A 15,429-nucleotide genomic window follows, 5' to 3' on the forward strand; every position below is an offset into this window, starting at 1 on the left:
TGTCTCTTAGAGAAAACTAGACACAGAGAGGCAAGAAGAGAATCTCTGATTCAAGGAGATGAAAAATTTATATTCACTTTTATGGAAATAAGGAGGTCCAAAAAGGTGACATGACAGATATAGGCCATATGAGATTAAAAAAAAATTTCTAATAATGTGAGATCATAAATAGAGCACAAGTAACTGTGAAAAGTTGTTGGATTTTTCCCAGGAAATTTTAAAAAATGAGGTATCCTCCCTGCTTTGGATAGGTCAATATTGTACTCCCTGGGAGTCTTATAATTAGTTATTGACACTACACTTATGAAAGCCATGGATGAATTGGAGCTCATTCAGAGAAAGTTGAAGTACAACTTAAGATATGGCTTAGAAAATCTGAAGAAGTGAAAATATCTTATTCTGGGAAAGACAAGACCCATAAACAGTGTGATCTCCATTATCAAACAATGAAGGTTTAACATGTGGGAAAAGAACTGGATTTTGTCATGTTGCCTAAGAGTATATTTGGGAAGAATGAGGCAGACTCTATGAAAGATAGTAGGTGAGAATTAAGCAAGGCAAGAACCTTAAATGATCCTACTCTATTTAAGCCTTGGAAGTAGGAAAGGGTTCATGTAACAGTCAAAATCTTAGGGCTTCTTTATACTAGTGTGTGCCCTGTAAAGGGCTTATAGAACCAGAAAAAATAATAATAAATTTCGCAGGGAGGTTAGAGTAGGTTTGAGAATTAGGAGCAAATGTGTTCCAGCTCTTATTAAAGCTAGAACAGCATCCTCCCTCCAGACTCCTTATGACTTTTTTAACCTCTCTTCCACTCCCATAGCCCAGTTCCCAATTCTTCAACAGAATGCCATCATGAGGTTTTATTAACTGATACTTTTTCACTTCTCGAAGCTTATACATTCCACTCCAGATATGAGGAAAGTTACTTTGAATGAGTTTCCAATACTGAAATTCTGGGAAATCTGTTCAACATTCACTTGAAGCCAATTCCAAGAGGCTGCTCTCTTTTCTTTGGATGCCTTGTTTTCCTGTGACAACCCTTGCCCCTCCCCTGGGAAGCATTGTTGTGCAATGCAAAGAGCAAGGACTTTGGATCTTATCACAGTGAGAATCAAATTCCAGCTTAGCCTCCCACTGCCCATAAAACTCTGAGGAAATCACTTCTGGGAGTTTTAGATGCTAGGTCTATAAAATGGAGATAATACCTTTCATAAGACAGGATTGCTGTAATGTCTAAATAAGATTAAGTATATAAAGTATTAAGCACAATGATTGAGAAGTAGGCATCACTTAATTATTTTTATGAATATAATTGTCTCTAAATCTTCCTTTAAATTTCAAACTTCAGTCCTCTGATTCACCCTGAGAATTTCCTTAGCATTTGTGTCTATATATACTTGCTACTATTACTAAGGTTTAGTATGGTTGTATGCTTGACCACTCTGGAGAAAATCCATGCCATCCTAAAAACACACCATTGTGTCATAGTCAACTGGCTCAGGTAAAACTGTGCTTTCTCAAAGCCATTCTGGGTTGGTATAAAGATTGATTGTCTAATAAGTCTGGTTTTGCTTAAAACAGCCTGGAGTCAGGGTCTACTTTAAGCATTTGAGAAAAGTATTTCTTGTAAACCAACACTCTAAACTTTATCCTAACTTCCAGAGTCAGCTAGTAGTTATGGTGGGCCAACGGCCCTGTTCTAAAGGCTGTTGACCAGAAGATGGATAATGGAGGGGACTGAAATTAGCTAAAGAGCTATCCCTCCCATATAGATGCTCCAGAAGACCTCTCTCAAAATCAGAACTGTCCACTGGGGAAGTGGTAGGAAAACCATGCATTTTGCTTTCTGGACATTCTTCTCTTTGTATCGAAAAAAGATAACAGATGCTTTAGGAGATGGTTACCAAAATACCAAGTGGAAATCTTATGTGGTATACTAGAAAGCTGTTAAGAGATTGTATCTTAAATGTTCTCACCAAAAATAAATGGTTATTATGTGAGTTGATGGATGTGCTAAATAACGTTACTTTGATAATCATTTTGCAATATGTACATATATAAAGCTATCACCTTTTACACCTTAAATTTTCACAAAGTTACATGTCAGTTACATCTTATAAAGCTGGATTTTTAAAAAGGCCTGTGGCTTAGTTCATCATTATGACAGCTGGTCTTATCAGCTGCTGGAGAGACTCTACCACTGACAGAGTAGTTTCCCCAAAGCCAACTGACCATTATGTAGAAAAGCAGAGCTCCTGGAGGCCCAAGACCTGCTGAGCTGGACATGAGAGGAAAATTGTGGTTATCACAGAACTATAAGATGGAAAATGAGAGTGAGGATGAAATAGACAGGAGAAACATTTTAAGGATTTGATGATGGCCAATATCAAATAAATAGGATTCTGCAGGATGGTGTATGCAATCCTCACAATAACATACAGAGCACGGACGTCACTAGCCAGGATTCCCAGGAGTAAGAGAAAGTAAGAAGAAATAAAGGAGAGTCTCTGGGAGTAGAAACATCTAGCTGAATGATCAATATGATAATTGACTCTCTCTGCTTGACTTATTTCACTCAGTATAATTTCTTCCAGTCTCGTCCATGTTGCTACAAAAGTTGGGTATTCATCCTTTCTGATGGAGGCATAATACTCCATAGTGTATATGGACCACATCTTCCTTATCCATTCATCTGTTGAAGGGCATCTTGGTTCTTTCCATAGTTTGGCGACCGTGGCCATTGCTGCTATAAACATTGGGGTACAGATGGCCCTTCTTTTCACGACATCTGTATCTTTGGGGTAAATACCCAGGAGTGCAATTTCAGGGTCATAGGGAAGTTCTAATTTGTGGAGCATAACAAATATCATGGAGTACAAGGGGTGTTAGAAAGGAAAAGGGAGTTGGGGTAAATTTGAAGGGGAGTTGAATCATGAGAGACTATGGACTCTGAACAACAATCTGAGGGGTTTGAAGTGGTGGGGGGGTGGGAGGTTGGGGTACCAGGTGGTGGGTATTATAGAGGGCACAGATTGCATGGAGCACTGGGTGTGGTGAAAAAATAATGAATACTGTTTTTCTGAAAATAAATAAATTTAATAAAAAAAGATATACATATACACAATGGAATACTATGCAGCCATCAAAAGAAATGAAATCTTGCCATTTACAATGATGTGGATGGAACTAGAGGGTATCATGCTTAGTGAAATAAGTCAATCAGAGAAAGACAACTGTCATATGATCTCCCTGATATGAAGAAGTGGAGATGCAACATGGGGGGTTTGGGGGTAGGAAAAGAATAAATGAAACAAGATGGGATCGGGAGGGAGATAAACCATAAGTGACTCTTAATCTCACAAAACAAATTGAGGGTTGCTGGGGGGAGAGGGTTTGGGAGAGGTGGGTGGAGTTATGGACATTGGGGAGGGTATATGCTATGGTGAGTGCTGTGAAGTGTGTAAACCTGGCAATTCACGGACCTGTACCCCTGGGGATAAAAATACATTATATGTGGGGGAACCAGGTGGTGGGTATAGAGAGGGCATGGATTTCTTGGAGCACTGAGTGTGGTACAAAAACAATGAATACTGTTACGCTGAAAAGAAATAAAAAATTAAAAAAAAAAAAAGAAAAAGAAACATCTAGCTGACCCTAGAGACAAAGAGCACCAGGGGCTAACCAGATCTGTAATGGTTTTTAAGACAGGAAAGATTAAAATTTCATGATATGACCAGCTGGATCCAAAACAATTCACTTTTTAAAGATTTTATTTATTTATTTGACAGACACACACACACATACACATGGAGAATAAGCAGGGAGAGCAGCAGAAGGAGAGGGAGAAGCAGGCCTTCTTCTGAGCAAGAAGTCCCCATATGGGACTTGATCTCAGGACCCTGCTATCATGACCCAAGCCAAAGGTAGATGCTCAACTGAGAAAGCCAACCAGGCACCCTAAAAAGAATTCTTATCACTCTCAAATGATAGATCTAAACTCACAAAATGGAGTATCACAGAGATACAATTTCATTTTCTACACATGGATACAGAGAAAAACAACCACAGGATTATAAAATGGATGAGGACAACCAACAGTAAGGCACATAAATATCAATAAAACATAGGGATTTTAGTTCAATATGCCAGGAGAGGAATGATATAGTGGTCCAGAAAGCTAACTTGTCAATGTTGGGGTGCATTAAAAGAAGTATAATGTCCAAAGTAAAGAAAGGGATAATTTTACTTAATACAAGTTTAGGTCTCCTAACTTAACTGTCTCAATGATAATTTGAAGAATGTTCAGAGGAGAAAAATAGAGTGATGAGGGTCCTGGAAATCATATCATGAGAAAAAGCTACAAGAACTAAGATTGTTGAGGCTAGAAAAGAAAAGACTTAGTAGGAAAAAATACTAGTCATTTTTTTGGTATTTTTTTATTAATTTATTTATTTTCAGCATAACAGTATTCATTATTTTTTCACCACACCCAGTGCTCCATGCAAACTGTGCCCTCTATAATACCCACCACCTGGTACCCCAACCTCCCACCCCCCGCCACTTCAAACCCCTCAGATTGTTTTTCAGAGTCCATAGTCTCTCATGATTCACCTCCCCTTCCAATATACCCCAACTCCCTTCTCCTCTCTAACACCACTTGTCCTCCATGATATTTGTTATGCTCCACAAATAAGTGAAACCTTATGATAATTGACTCTGTCATTTTAAAAAAATTTTTATTTTATATTTTTTCAGTATTCCAAAATTCTTTGTTTATGTGCCACACCAAGTGCTCCATGCAACACGTGCCCTCTATAATACCCACCACCAGGCTCATCCCCATGCTCAGTTTCTTTCTCAGAGTCCACAGTCTCTCATGGTTTGTTTGTTTGTTTTAAAATCTTAATTAAAATATAATGTATTATTAGCCCCAGGGGTACAGGTCTGTGAATCGCCAGGTTTATACTTCACCACACTCACCATAGTACATACCTTCCCCAATATCCATAACCCAACCACCCTCTCCCCCCTCTCCCCATGACAACCCTCACTTTGTTTTGTGAGATTGAGTCTCTTATGGTTTGTCTCCCTTCTGATCCCATATTGTTTCATTTATTCCTTTCCTACTCCTCAAACCCCCCACGTTGTCTCTCAACTTCCTCATATCAGGGAGATCATATGACAATTGTCTTTCTGTAATTGACTCATTTTGCTAAGCATAATAGCCTCTAGTTCCATCCATGTCATTGCAAATGGCAAGATTTCATTTCTTTTGATGGCTGCATAGTATTCCATCGTATATATATATATATATATATATATATATATATATACCACTTATTCTTTATCCATTCATCTGTTGATGGAAATCTAGGTTCTTTCCATAGTTTGGCTATTGTGGACAGTGCTGTTATAAACATTCGGGTGCATGTGACCCTTTGAATCACTACATTTGTATCTTTAGGATAAAAACCCAGTAGTGTGATTGCCAGGTCACAGAGGAGCTTTATTTTCAACTTTTTGAGAAACCTCCATGCTGTTTTCCAGATTTCCTGCACCAGCTTGCATTCCCACCAAACAGTGTAGGAGGGTTCCCCTTTCTCCACATCCTCACCAGGATCTGTCATTCCCTGACTTGTTAATTTTAGCCATTCTGATTGGTTTTGATTTGTATTGTGGTTTTGATTTGTATTTCCCTGATGCCAAGTGATAGAGCACCTTTTCATGTGTCTGTTGGACATATGGATGTCTTCTTTGCATAAATGTCTGTTCATATCCTCTGCCCATTTCTTGAATGGACTATTTGTTCTTTGGGTGTTGAGTTTGATAAGTTCTTTATAGATTTTGGATACTAGCCCTTTATCAGATATGTCATTTGCAAATATCTTCTCCCATTCTGTCAGTTGTCTTTTGGTTTTGTATACTTTTCCTTTTCTGCACAGAAGACTTTGATCTTGATGAAGTCCCAATAGTTCATTTTTTCCCTTGCTTCCCTTGCCTTTGGTGATGTTCCCAGGAAGAAGTTGCTGTGGCCAAGGTCGAAGAGGTTGCTTCCTCTGTTCTCCTCAAGGATCCTGATGGATTCCTTTCTCACACTGTGTTCCTTCATCCATTTTGAGTCTATTTTTGTGTGTGGTGTGAGGAAATGGTCCAGTTTCATTTTTCTGCATGTGGCTGTCCAACTTTTCCAACACCATTTGTTGAAGAAACCATTTTTTTTCCATTGGACATTCTTTCCTGCTTTGTCAAAGATTAGTTGACCATAGCGTTGAGCATCTATTTCTGGGATTTATATTCTGTCCCATTGATCTATTTGTCTGTTTTTGTGCCAATACCATACTGTCTTGATGATAACAGCATTGTAATAGAGCTTGAAGTCTGGAATTGTGATACCACCAACCTTGGCTTTCTTTTTCAACATTCCTCTGGCTATTCAGGGTCTTTTGTGGTTCCATACATATTTTAGGATTATTTGTCCCATTTCCTTGAGAAAAAGTGGAGTGAATTTTGATATGGATTGCATTAAATGTGTAGATTGCTTTAGGAAGCATACACATTTTCACAATATTTGTTCTTCCAATCCATGAGCATGGAACATTTTTCCATTTCTTTGTATCTTCCTCAATTTCTTTCATGAATACTTTATAGCTCTCTGAGTACAGATTCTTTGACTCTTTGGTTAGGTTTATTCTTAGGTATCTTATGGTTTTGGGTGCAATTGAAAATGGGATTGAGTCCTTAATTTCTCTTTCTTCTGTCTTGTTGGTGTAAAGAAATGCAACTGATTTCTGTGCATTGATTTTATATCCTGACACTTTACTGAATTCCTATACAAGTTCTAGCAGATTTGGAGTGGAGGCTTTTGGGTTTTCCACATAAATAATCATAACATCTGAAAAGATAGTTTGACTTCTTTGCTGATTTGGATGCCTTTAATTTATTTTTGTTTTCTGATTGCTGAGGCTATGACTTCTAGCACTGTGTTGAATAGCAGTGGTGATAATGGACATCCCTGCCATGTTCCTCCTGACCTTCACAGAAAAGTTTTCAGTTTTTCTCCATTTGGGGTTATATCCATATTGATTAGGTCCCTAGCCTTCAGTGCTGCCTCTTGTTCTTTCTTTCTTTCTTTTTTTTTTTTTTTGTGGTGAGATTTTATGCCTTGTCATTTTATCCAGATAAGAATATATGAAGGAGAGAACAAAATACTAAAAGGGTGGCAAAGACCCCAGAAAAATGTGAGTTAACCAAATCAGAGGAGAAGCCAAATAATAGGGGAAAGAAAGGAGGTAAAAAGTAGTTCAAAAAATTAAAAGAAAAGAAAATATAGATATTAGACTGGTGAATAGAACAGGGCCACCCACCTAATTTTGGTACTACTCAACTATCTCCCAAAATTTTAAAGAAAGTAAAACTTACACACACACACACACACACACACACACACACAAATAAGGGTAAACACAATGAAGGGATGAAATATGACTGTAAGATGAAATTTTTTTTTAAATATGAAAAAGTATTTGATAAGATAAGTTGGCTGGGAAAAGAAGGAAAAAGAATGTGGACAGAATTCGCTCAGGTTGGAGACTAGAACAAAGCCCTGTGCTAGATTTAGGGCATATTTTGATCTATTTGAAGTTCTAGCCCAAAAATTTTTAGAAGAAAGGACCCTATGTGTATACAAAAAATAAAGATAGATACAATGAGGGATAAAATAGGACTATAGTAATGAAGGTCCAAAAAGATTTTTTTAAGAAAGATAATTGTTAAGATAAACTAGTTAAAAAATGTTAAAAGAGGAAATAGTAATAGTTAAAAAAATTAGAATAAGAAAAAATAAAGCTAAAAAATTAACTTTGCAAGACTAAAGAATGAGGGAGAGAAAGTCATGAATTCCATGCATTGCTTTCTTCTCCTCTGGAATTCCACTGTTCTCCTTGATAAGTGAGCTTGGTCTGGGTGGGATTTCTTGCTGATCTTCTGGGGGAGGGGCCTGTTGTAGTGATTCTCAAGCATCTTTGCCTGAGGCAGAATTGCACCACCCTTACCAGGGGCCAGGCTAAGTAATCTGCTAGGGTTCACTTTGGGAGCTTTTGTGCCCTGAATGAAAATGGCGGCCTCCCAATCTCTGGCCTGGAGGAGCCGAGTGCTCGGGGCCCCACTCCTCAATGCACCCTTGGAGAAAAGCTCTCAGTTACTCCCATCTCCCTGGCCTCTGGCTGCGCTCCAAGCTCACCCAGCCTGTTACCAAGTGTCTCTGTCTCTGGCATACAGCTCCACCTGGAGTCTCCAAATCCCACAGATACGTAAGCTCTTTTAGGGGGTCTCCCCGTATCTTGTGGGGCCCCACTCACAGAGCAGTGGCCTGTGCCACGGATTACAGTTCAAGGTAACCCTGAGTTGAGAGCTCACTCCTCGGCCCCATCTCTGTAGCTGGCTTCCCTGCTCTAATCCAAGAAATGAACTCTTAACTATGGAGAACAAACTGATGATTACCAGAGGGGAGATGGATGGGAGGATGGGTTAAATGAGTGATAGGGATTAAGGAGTGCACTTGTTATGATGATCACTGAGTAGGGTATGTAAGTGTTGAATCACTAAATTCTGCAATTGATACAGTATATTAACTAACTGGAATTTAAGTAAAAACTTTAAAAGAAAGGAATCACAACACTGTATTTGCTTAGTTACTCTCTAATCCTTTGAGGGCTGTATAGTTTCTTTGGCAAATATTCAACTCTAACATGGCAGCACAAAATCAACCATAGACAATATGTAAATAAATGGGTGTGACCATGTTCAAAATAAAGTTTATTTTCAGAACCAGTCTGTGGGCCAGATTTTGTCCACAGTCCAAAGTTTGCTGACCTCTTCATCTAATTCACCAAAAGGGCAAAATATTTTTTGTGTTGCTTGATGGAATAGTAATCATAATGGTGATGGTAATTATGATGATATGATGATATATAGCTTTTATTGAGTACTTACTTTGTGATGGGCCCTGTCCTAAACTCTTTTTATGTATTATTTCATGTAATTCTCACAAAATCTCTATAAAATAGATCCTACATTCAATCATATATACAAATGAGGAAACTGAAACACAGAATGGGTAAGTTAGAAGTAGAGTGAAAAAAAAATTGGATTTTAGTCCTGGCTTTGAAGATAAAAAAAATTTAAATAGTTTCTGTGAATTTGTTTTGTTCTTCTGTAAAATAGCAATAAAAATAGTAATTGTCTTGTTTTATACACAACAAACATTATGTACACAAGAGTCCTATGACATGGATAGAAATGTACAATGTAAAGTATCATACAAGTGTAAGTTATCATTATCATTATTTATACTATGTCTCATTCTAAGAAAAATTGAGCTAACATTTATTTCAAACATACCTGATTTAATCTCAAACGTGTATTTATCTTTACCCTAATAGCTACACATTCCTCACTACTTAACTATTCTCTAAACAGAACTGGTTACTCATACAGGGCAAGTGGTTATTTACAAGGCTGACTAATATCAAATAGGACAAGGATTCTGTTTTCCTTGAGAATGTTTCCTTGGCAAAGTTTGTGTCCTTTCTGTGATTCATCCAGGGAAAATGAGGAGGAAGTGAAAGTCTCAATTATTGAAAACTAGACAATAGGAATCTTCAACACAATGCACCCCAAACCAATCTCATTATATTCCTTAAAACAGGTTTCTATTTTGCATCACCACTTCCTCATATCATAAGTGACTCTTAATCTCACAAAACAAACTGAGGGTTGCCGGGGGGAGGGGGTTTGGGAGAAGGGGTGGGATTATAGACATTGGGGAGGGTATGTGATTTGGTGAGTGCTGTGAAGTGTGTAAACCTGGTGATTCACAGACCTGTACCCCTGGGGATAAAAATATATGTTTATAAAAAATAAAAAATTAAAAAAAAAATTTAAAAATAAATAAATAAATAAAAAACAAAACAAAAACAAAAAAAAAAACAGGTTTCTATTGATGAGATCTTGGATAATACCAGTTCAGAAACCTGTGTCTTTAATCTTTATTTTTTTCTAGCTTCCCCCATCAAATCAACTTCTAAATTTCACCATTCTATCCCAGGCCTTCATTAATTTCATTTGGAACATTGTTATTTCCTCCTTATTCATCTCTTGTTCTATACTCCAATCCAGATTTCTTACTACTTCCAAAGTGATCTTGCAAGAACCTGATTTTGACCATGTCTCTTCTACTCAAAAATCTTCAATGTTTGGCATATCCTCCACAGTTTAGGTCCAAACCCCCTTCTTGTTTATTCTTCATAACCTCCACTTTTGAACTCCTCCTCATATGTGAAAACCCAGTTAAAATTGAATCTCATTTGTAATGCTTGCCTTAAGACTTGTACTTCCACTAATGGGTATTAATAGCTCATTTTTAATTACAACATATTAGCTAAAATTATGTGTATACAGGTCTACTTTCTACACTGGTGAATGAACACCTGAAGTGCTGTGGGAAGCAGAGTAATGCCCCCTGCCAAGAGATATCTTGTCCTAATACCAGAAACATGTGAACATATTGCTTCTCATGGCAAAAAAACTTTGTGTGATTAAGTTAAGCACTTTAAAATGGGGAGCTCAACATGAATCATCCACATGGCTTCAGTGTAATTACATGGGTCCTTAAAAGCAAAAAGCCTTTTCCACCTGGAAAGAACCACAGAAATGTTAGTGTAGGAGAAATTGGCCTGTTCTTGCTTTCTTTGAAAAGAGAGAAAGGGAACAATGAGCAAAGGTATGCAGGCAGTATCTAGAAGTTGGAAAAGGTAAGGAAATAAATTTTCCCTTAAGGGTCTCCAAAAGGACAAAAATCCCTGTGAACACTTTGACCTTAATCAAATGGCTTCCATATCAACATTCCAACCAACAAAACTGTAACTTTAAAAAATTTCATTGCATCTAGTTTGTGCTGATTTGTAATGTTAGTGATAGAGGTCTAGTACCAGCTGTAATCTCAGCTGACTACTCAGCACCTAGCACAGTGCCTTGGTCTTGGGTACTCACTATTTGGGAAATGAACTGAGAAGGGCATGTTCCAAAAATATTTCTTCATGTACATTAATAATATGAGGTTCTTCTTCGTGCTCACACCAAATTCTTCTTTTTCCACTCATCATGCCATACTATTAGGGAACCCTCCAGAATCAGTTCACAGAAAATGGATACAGTCTTTAATTTTAGTCACAAAACAAGCCTATTTTACTGTTTATATCCAGGGCATCTGTCTCCAAGCAAATTTGCTTGATTATTCTAGAGTCTATTTGCAAATCAAAAGTTAAAATCAATATACACAACTGCAATCCTTATTATTTACTCAGCCATGTTCTGCTTTGTAATCCAGAAGCTAAGAGATACTAGATGTGGAAAGAAGAATTCTTGACTTAAAGTAGCTGTGTAGGACATTAGGCAGAACACTAGATTGAGATTCAGGAGGCCCAGGTTCCAATACCAGCTCTGCCAACAATTAACTATGTGACTTTGGGCAAGATAACTCCCCTCTCTGAACTTCAGTTTACTCATCTATCAAATGAGTAAAAGGTCTATGTTAGCGTTTTTCAAATGATGTTAATGCTAAGCCCCCTTCTGGGTTACGGCAGTTGCAGTGACAGCCCTGGAACACTAGCAGTTTTGGATTTATCTGTAGAAGAAACACTTCCATCAGGAAACAAACACCTTGAAATCTATTAAATTGGCTAATCTATAAATTATCTTCTAACTGTGTCATTGAATAAGCTAAACAAAAAAGGGTGTTTTATAGGAACAAAAAGTCTATGCTTTGGATCTGGACTACCTGAGCTCAAAGACCAGCTCTGATATTACATACCTATGTATCATAGGAAAACTCTTTAAATTTCTGTATCTGAATTTACTATCTGAAAAAGGGAGAGTAATTGCACTAACCCCAGGATTCTGTAAGGATTAAAGGGTTATTATGGTTAAAATGAAAAAAGTGCTTAAAAAATATGCCTAGCACATAGTAAATATGAAAACAAAACAAAACAAAACTAATGGCCTTGGGGAGACCAAAGGGGAGAAAAAAGTCCTATGCTTTTTGTAAAGGCTTTTATTTCAGTTCACACCAGAACAAGTAAAATCTATTCTAGAATGCTGTCCACTTAACCACTTCCTCTCCCACAAAAGGTGCAAGAGTGCTCTGGAGAAAGAATAACAGAAAAGAGATTACAATTCATTTTTCTGTATCTTAACTTTCAATTCCTTTTCTTCTCACAGTGCAACTGCCCTATGGAATGTAGAGATGGAGGAGTCTTGGGGGCATGGGATAGTTGCCAGATTTCCTCAAATCTAGCTTGAATCTCCTTAAAGGAGTGACAGATATCTTTTGGATTAAAATAAAAGGTCACCTGCAAAGAAGTCTCAGTTCAGATGGGCAGACAGCAGTTAGGTTTAACCTGAGACAATGTTTCTCAAAGGATGGCCTCTTACCAGTGTATCAGAATTGTCTGAAAGTGTATTAAAAATGCATATTCCCATGCTCTGTTCCAGATATACTGATTTAGACACTGTGGAATCTGTATTTTACTCAATTTCCATTAACTACTACTATTCTAGATATTAAAGGAAGGATGGTGTGGGAGAAGAAGAGAAGGAGACACAAAGACAAGAAATAAGAATAAGTAAGAATAAGGTTTCTAGAAAAAGGATCTAAATTCAAATCCCAATTCAAACACTTATTGGCTCTGTGACCTTGAAGAAGTTACTTAACTTCTCTGAGCCTCCGTTTCTTCATTTGCAAGACAAATTAATGAACAGTAGCCACTTTACAATATTGTTGTGAGAATTAAGTGAGATGACATGTATAAAATATCTAACACAGTACCCAAAATGTGGTAAGAGTTCAATAGATGTTAACTATCATTATTTTTACAGATTTTAAGGGAATGGGCCTTGTTGGAGGTTATGGAAATGTGTCACTGTCACTTTTCTCAAGACACATTGGCAAAAGGGTGTTTATGACTCATAGTAGCAGGTTTTTTAGGTTAAGGAGGTAGCAGCCAGACATATAAGGGATATAGAAAAGGGGAAATAGACACAAACCATTGAAAACTATTCAATTGTCAATAGGTTTGTTTCTTTAAAAATATTTATTTACTTGAAAGATAGAGATAGAGCATATGCACAAGTGAGGGGAGAGGCAAAGGGAGAGAGAGAATCCACAAGACTTCCCCTAAGTTTGGAGCCTAACTTGGAGCTCAATATCACAACCCTGAGATCAAGACCTGAGCAGAAACCAAGAGTCAGATGCTTAACCAACTGAGCCACCCAAAAACCCCTTCAATAGGTTTTTTTTATTAAAATATAGTTGACATAAATCTCACATTAGTTTTAGATTTACAGCATAGTGATTCAGCCTTTGTATGAATTACAAAATGATCAATATGATAAATCTAGCTACCACTTGTCACCATATAAATTTGTTACACATAACTAACAATATTACCTATGCTGTATATTATATCCTCTTGTCTAACTTATTTTAGAACAGGAAGTTTGTACTTTTTAATCTCCTTTCCCTATTTCACCTGCCTTCCTCCCTCCCTCCCTTCTGGCAACCACCAGATTATTCTCTGTAACTAGAAGTCCGTGTTTTATTTTGTCTTCTTTGTTCATTTGTTTAGTTTTGTTAGATTCCACATGTAAAATGAAACCATATGGCATTTGTCTTTTTCTGTCTAACTTCTGTCATGTAGTATAATATTCTCCAGATCCATTTATATTGTCACAAATGACAACATTTCTTTTTAATGGCTGAGTAATATACCATTGTATGTATACCACATTGTCTTTATTTATCCATCTATCAGAGAGTACTTAGGTTGCTTTCATATCTTGGATATTGTAAACAATACTGAAATAAACATAAAGGTTTATTTATCTTTTTAAATTAGTGTTTTCACTCTCTTCAGATACAGAAGTGGAATTGCTAGATCACATAGTAGTTCTATATTTAATTTGGGGGGAAACTTCCATAGTGTTCTCTATAATGGCTACAATACTGCATAGAGTTTCTTTTTCTCACATTCTCACAAGCACTTGTTATTTGTCTTTTTGAACTTAGCCATTCTGATATGTGTAAGGTAATATCTCACTGTGGTTTTGATTTACATTTACCTAATTATTAGTGACATTGAGCATCTTTTCATGTGTCCGTTGGCCACCTGCATGTCTTCTTTAAAGAAATGTCCTTTCAGGTCTCCTGTAATTTAATTGAAATTTTTTTGTATTTATGGGTTTATCATTTTTTTTAATTGAGTTGTGTGAGCTATTTATATATTTTGGTTATTAACTTCTTATTGGTTATATTATTTGGAAATATCTTCTCCCATTCAGTAAGCTGTCTTTTATTTTGCAGAAGCTTTCTTTGTTGATGAGGCCCCATTTATTTATTTATTTATTTTTGCTTTTGTTGCCCTTTTCTGAAAGAAAGATCCCAAAAAATATACATTGCTCAGACCAATGTCCAAAAGCTAACTGCCTAGGTTTTCTTCTAAGAGTTTTATGGTTTCTGGTCTTATATTTAAGCTTTTAATCAATTTTTAGTGCATTTTTGTATATATAGTATAAGAAATTGGCCTTTTTTTTTAGAATTTTATCTTAAGTAGTATTTTTATGTTCAGTTAGCCAATATATCATATACCATAAGTTTTTGTTCTAGTGTTCAATGATTCATTAATTGAACATAACACTCAGTGCTCATCCCAAAACATACCCTTCTTAATATCCATCACCCAGTTACCTATTCCCCCACCCCCTTCCCAGTTTATTTCCTGGAATCTGAAAGTGACCCAGTTTTATTCTTTTTCACAATTGTCCTTTTTTTCCATCACCATTTATTGAAGAGACTGTCTTTCCCCCATTGTATCTTTTATCTTTTTTGTGAAAGATTAATTGACTGTATAAGTGTGGGCTTATTTCTGGGCTCTCTATTCTGTTCTATTGGCCCATGTGTCTGTTTTGTTACAATACAATAATGTTCTGCTTATTAGAGCTTTGTAGTATCATTTGAAATCAGGAAGTGTGATACCTTCAGCCTTATTCTTTATCTTTCTTTCTTTCTCTCTTTATTTCTTTCTTCTTTTTTTCATCTATCTTTCTTTCATTTTTTAAAAAAAAATTACTTTAATTCCAGTGTAGTTAACATACAGTGTTGTATTAGTTTCAGGGGTTGAATATAGTGATTAAACAAGTCCATATATTACTCAGTGCTCATCAAGGAAAGTGTTCTTTCTTAAAATTGCTTTTGCTATTTGAGATCTTTTGTGGTTCCACACAATTTTTAAGATTATTTACTCTAGTTATATGAAAAATGTCGTTAGTACTTTGATAGTGTTTGTAATGAATCTACAGCTTGTTTTGGGTAGT

This window comes from Mustela putorius, unplaced genomic scaffold (assembly GCF_011764305.1).
Source record: "Mustela putorius furo isolate JIRA1106 unplaced genomic scaffold, ASM1176430v1.1 tig00003985_pilon_pilon_pilon, whole genome shotgun sequence".
In the NCBI taxonomy this organism is placed as follows: domain Eukaryota; kingdom Metazoa; phylum Chordata; class Mammalia; order Carnivora; family Mustelidae; genus Mustela; species Mustela putorius.